Source organism: Labeo rohita, chromosome 4 (genome assembly GCF_022985175.1).
Source record: "Labeo rohita strain BAU-BD-2019 chromosome 4, IGBB_LRoh.1.0, whole genome shotgun sequence".
Classification (NCBI taxonomy): domain Eukaryota; kingdom Metazoa; phylum Chordata; class Actinopteri; order Cypriniformes; family Cyprinidae; genus Labeo; species Labeo rohita.
The window spans coordinates 24,561,066-24,566,400 of NC_066872.1; positions in this window are offsets into that span (position 1 = coordinate 24,561,066).

The following is a 5,335-nucleotide window of genomic DNA, read 5'->3' on the forward strand; positions in this document are numbered from 1 at the left end:
TTGCGTAACAACACCAAGAAAGAAGGCGTAAAACTTATTCAGCTGTAGTATTGTTGACACCGCCGCCATGGTGTAGAGACGCTGTGTGTTTCATTGCGAAAGCGAAACTACTTCTTTGGCCTTCCAAATAAGTATACAACTAGAAACCAGTGGTTAAGTTGTATTTACAACACTGTTCCAGAACAGTACAATGCAAATTTTCAAGTGTGTGCAATGCATTTTATGGAGGATTGTTTCCTGAACCTGAGAGAGTAACCTACAATGCCAGATGTGCACAATAAAGTGGGGCAATTCCAACTTTGCAAAGACAGCCTGGCACTTCTGACTCATCAGGTTTTCATATTTACAGAATTTGCTACTGACTATTCAAACGTGAGTTTTGAGCAGTGTAAAGTAGTGCTTGTTTGTCACTTCTACGATTACAAATGCAGACATGGTTTTATGTTTACGCTACGCAACGCAATACATAAAAAGACAGTATAAGTCATTATAATCAGTAATTATGTCCTCACTGGATGCAACAAATGCATCATTTATAATGGGTTTTATAGTTTCTGTCTTGTCGTGCTGGGACACGGCATCACAACATGGTAAGGGCCGTATCATTTCTGTCACACGCTTTAGGTATTTGGCCAATAACAACACACTGGTAGCTGGCTAATCAGAGCACACCACGCTTTTCAGATCGATGACCTTTGTAAAAATCGACACGTTTCAGAAAGGCGGGGCAGAGAGGAACAACAATAATGTAGAGTTTTTGGAAAATAATGATTTTTTAATATGTGTTTTTTTTTTTTTTATGTGAATTGTTTAATACAAATCAACCTCTTTGGACATAAAAATGTCTGTAGCTGACCTATACATTAACACAATAGTGTCTGTATTTTTATATACTTAGGTTGCAAATGCATGTTTAGTTGCAATGCTGTGCAATGTTTTCTTGTAGTTATTATTCTGTTTTACATACAATCATTTCAAATTGATGCTGTGGGCGTTGTGAATTGAATGCATTTCAGAAAAATCCACAGACTCAGAAGCAGTTGTGAGTATATGGGAGGGCAGATGCGATGATTCATTCATTTAATTATGTTTGGCAGATACAGTCTGTAGGTCACTAAAACAGCATCATTTCCATCTGTCTGTATGAGTGATTTAGGTCATGATATTAAAATGCAGATCTGCTCAAGCAGAGGTGGGGTGAGAAACACAGCTGCTTCAGAACTCTCATGTGCATCTTATGCTGGAATGAACAAAAATGGTTAGATCTTAAAGATGATTCACAGATATATCACTAACAACCTCTCGGAACACTTTAGCAACCACATAGTGATGTCACAGGTTGAATATTAGGTGTGTGACAAGCTGTTAAAAAAATTGTTTTTGCCGACTAAATATTGACCTTATGTGCTTACTGTTTTCATGACATTGAACTTACTGCTCCTAAAAGTCACTAATTGCTGTCACATTGACCAACACGTTTTGGGTGGAGGGTTACTGCTGTTCACTCGGTTGACATCACATGGCATTGCCCTTCTCATTAGGTCTAAATGCTAATGTTACAGTCAAACATCTGAATAATCTCTCTACGTGTTTGTACACACACACACAATCTTTCATTTTAGACAGGAAGGCTGAGCTCCAGACACACTATTTGCTCTGGTATGAATGTATGTACAAGCTCTCACAAGTAGGATAAGTGCCGGTGTGATTGAGTAAGGTGCTTGTGCACGGAGAGTAAGCAAGTGTGTGTGTGTCTCAAACTCTGTGTGTGAAGATCTTATTACATTTTGTGTTCAGTTCGATGAACATCAAGTGAAAGGGTATATCAGCCCGAGCCTGTGCGTGAGTGTGCGTCTAACTGGTGTTACCGACAGGGTTATTTCACACACTTGAAATAAAGTAGGCCCTCGAGAGCAGTATATTTTCTTCTGGTGAATATTTCATGCGCTCCATTTGTTTTGAAAACAGCCAGAGATTAGATGTCCTAGAACTGGTCACAGTCCAGCAAGGTGTCAAATTATTTTTTATTCTAAAAGTCTTTTGCTGTAGAACAAAACACTAAATCAAAGAGTGCCATTGCGCTATGGGCGTCCCGAGTTCGAATCCCAGCTCGAGTACCTTTCTCGATCCTCCTTCCTGTCTCACCTACACTGTCCTAAAACAATAAAGGCAAAAAATAAAATTAAAAATGTAAAAATTGTACATTTGTATAACATACATGAAATTAAACTGTTGAGTGATCTATACAGGTGGAGCTGGGGAAGGTGGAGGGTTTTTGTGGAAGGTGGAGTTGCGCTGCAACTGCTACAGCAAGCACTAGCCAAGTATTTGAATGTTGCAACCTCGTCTCATGGCGAAAACGTACCTGTGGAAACTTTTCCGCGAGAGGCGAAATGCATTTAAGTACATATTACTGCAGCTTCCAACAGAAATGTCTAGCTAAAAGAGTGTTCATTTTTTTCCATGAAACAGATAAATGTACTTTTATGCTGAAGTCTAGATGGTATACAGATGTACTGTATAATAATAAAGCAATAAGCCCCAAGAAGCAGTGGTTTACAGTGAATTTATAACAGCTGAGAGGCGTTGTTAGGCACGACACGAAGCGAACCCTTAGCTGTTATAAATTCACTGTAAACCACGGCTTCATGGGGCCTATTGCTTTTATAAAATCTTTTAATTTTTTTATATTGCTTTTCATAAAAATATTCCATATACGTAGGTTTCACAAAATAAAACAGCAAATAAAGTGTAATGATATAAATAACAACAGTATTCTTCCACTGAACAATGTAGTTCCTTAGTAAACAAAGGTGTAGGTTTGTAGAGTATTTTACAACAGCTTAGAACGCAGCTCAACTAATCAGAATCAAGGAACAAAACTACCCGTTTTATAATTACTGTTTTTGCATTATTGTAAGGTAGGGTACACTGTAAAAAACACAATTTGTTACCCTGCTGCCTTCAAATTTTAAGTTCAGTCAACTCAAATAAGTTTAGTCAACTTAAAATGTTAAGTTGTACTAAGTGACAACTTAGATATTTGTGTTTGTTAAACTTAAAAGCAAGGTAATTAACCCAGCTGCCTTAAAATTTTAAGTTGAATCAACTCAAGTGTCTAAGTTGTCACTTAATATAACTTAATATTTCAAGTTGAATAAACATTTTTTGAGTTGACTGAACTTAAAATTTTAAGGTAGCCAGGTCACAAATTATTTTAAGTTGACTCAACAAATTGTGTTTTTACAGTGTAGGTTTTGGGTTGGCGTAGGTGTGGACATTAATAAAATACAATATAATAAATTAAATTTATTCTTAGTTTCCGGCCGCAGCTGTATAAACCAGGTTTTATGTGGCGTTGTTTTTGTACGTGTCACCGCTGACTTGAAATGTTCAACTGATGACTGCAATAACTCTAATGCTGTCACAGTTCTGTCTGTTTGCATTCTTAGTTTCTCCCATTGTCTCCCCCCCGACGATCTGTCTACTTTGGTTTAGTCCCTGTTAGCGTTATCTGGTTCACCTGTCTGTCATTATTAGTTAGCCTTTATAAATCTGTCTTTGTCATGAGTTCCCTGTCGGTCTTTATTGTTGATTTGAGTTTCTGTGTGTGTGGACATCACTCTGTGTTCCTGCCTGTTCCTCTTGAAAGTAATTAAAATAAGATTTGTTTCGTACGTTGTATCCTGTCTTCCATCCAGCACCAGCAACCGTAACAAATGCTCTGTGATGTTTTAAAATAGTGTACCATCTGCACTACACCTAAACCTACCCGATAGTATGAACAAAAGCGAATGTGACGTAAAAACACAATTGCAAGCATGCCGTTTTAGCTTGTTTTTTTCAATCTTTCATCATGAGTCATGTTTTTCACAGGATTCGTACCCAAGGTACGAAATCCAATTCTGTGCCAGCTGAGCTACCGAGCAATCTTGTTATGTCCGGAAAGCGAAACATGGAGCTGTAATCATAACTGTGTATGAAAACGATTACAAGTGTTCACTGTTTTACCGCCTCTACTGCAGCGATACGTACTTATTGGTGCGTATTTTGCGTCTTGCAAAAAAGTTCCCTCAGGTATGTTTTTGTCATGAGACCAGGTTGGAATGTTGAGCAGCAAGCTCATTGGCTGCTGATAGAACTAGAACCAATCAGCTGTGCCATGTGAATAATGATGTGATTATATAAGATTGAGCTTGCACCATCTAGAGTTTCATGACAGAACTACAGCCATATGCAAATGGCTTCATTGGAACGTTTTATAGAATGTAACCTGCCATGCAGGGATGTCAAGAACTTTATGCTGACAGTACTTTATTTTTTTTTTTTTTTATTAAAACAGTCTTTTTGAAAAAGATTGGTAAAATGCGAGTTTAAATTCTTGGCTTTTCAGAGTGTTTACAAAATCAGTTCCAGTTCTTTCAAGGCCAGTGTCTTATTATTTACCAGCATGTCCCTGTTTCTGCATAATATCTTTTGTGGGGAAAATGCTTCAAATTACAATATTGTTTTTGTATTATAATGCTGTTTTTTTTATTATAATGCTGTTTTTTTGGGCTCTCTTTAGTTGTTTACACGCTGTTTTTCATGTTAAGCGTTTTTGAATGTTTTCACATTTTAGAATATCCATTCACCATCGCAAAAGCATAATGCAAGCATCAGTGTTTTTGCATAACCGCATATTACTTAAGCCATAACTGTACCATTTTATTGTTTTATTAATGTCGTAAAGCAGTGTTAAAACCATTTTGCATATAGCACTCCCAAACAAAACTATTTCTGAGCCTGGTGACCACCCCATGACCCTCAGCTATCAGACCTCTGTGCTTAAATGCGATTAGATGATTGACAATTTACAGTCAGGGATTTGTGCTTAAAAAAAAAAAAAGAGATTATTTAGCAGCACAGCAGGGCGGATGAGAATAATTGTAACAGTTCCTCTGGGAAACACATTACTAAACCCATTAAATTAATGACTCTCATACACTAAAGTAGCTTTGGTGTATGATTTCATCATAGTTTGTGCAGTTTGCTAAGCGTAACTATTATTATTAAACATTAAATTCATATGGGTACTGATACTTTAACGCTCCTCCTTCGTTAACCCATGTAGTAAACAACAGGTTAACGGTTAAATGTGGGTATGTTCAGTAAACAATAGCTCTGACCTTGTAGTATTGACCCTTCACCTTGACAAAACACTCTGTGTGTGTGTTTCTATGAGAGCTGGAGATAGTGGTTTGTAAAGCTTGACACACCCTCAATGACGTAACTCTTTCGGACCAGTGGATGTTTAAATATTCAGCACTCATTTGAAAAGGTTTCTCCTCTGAAA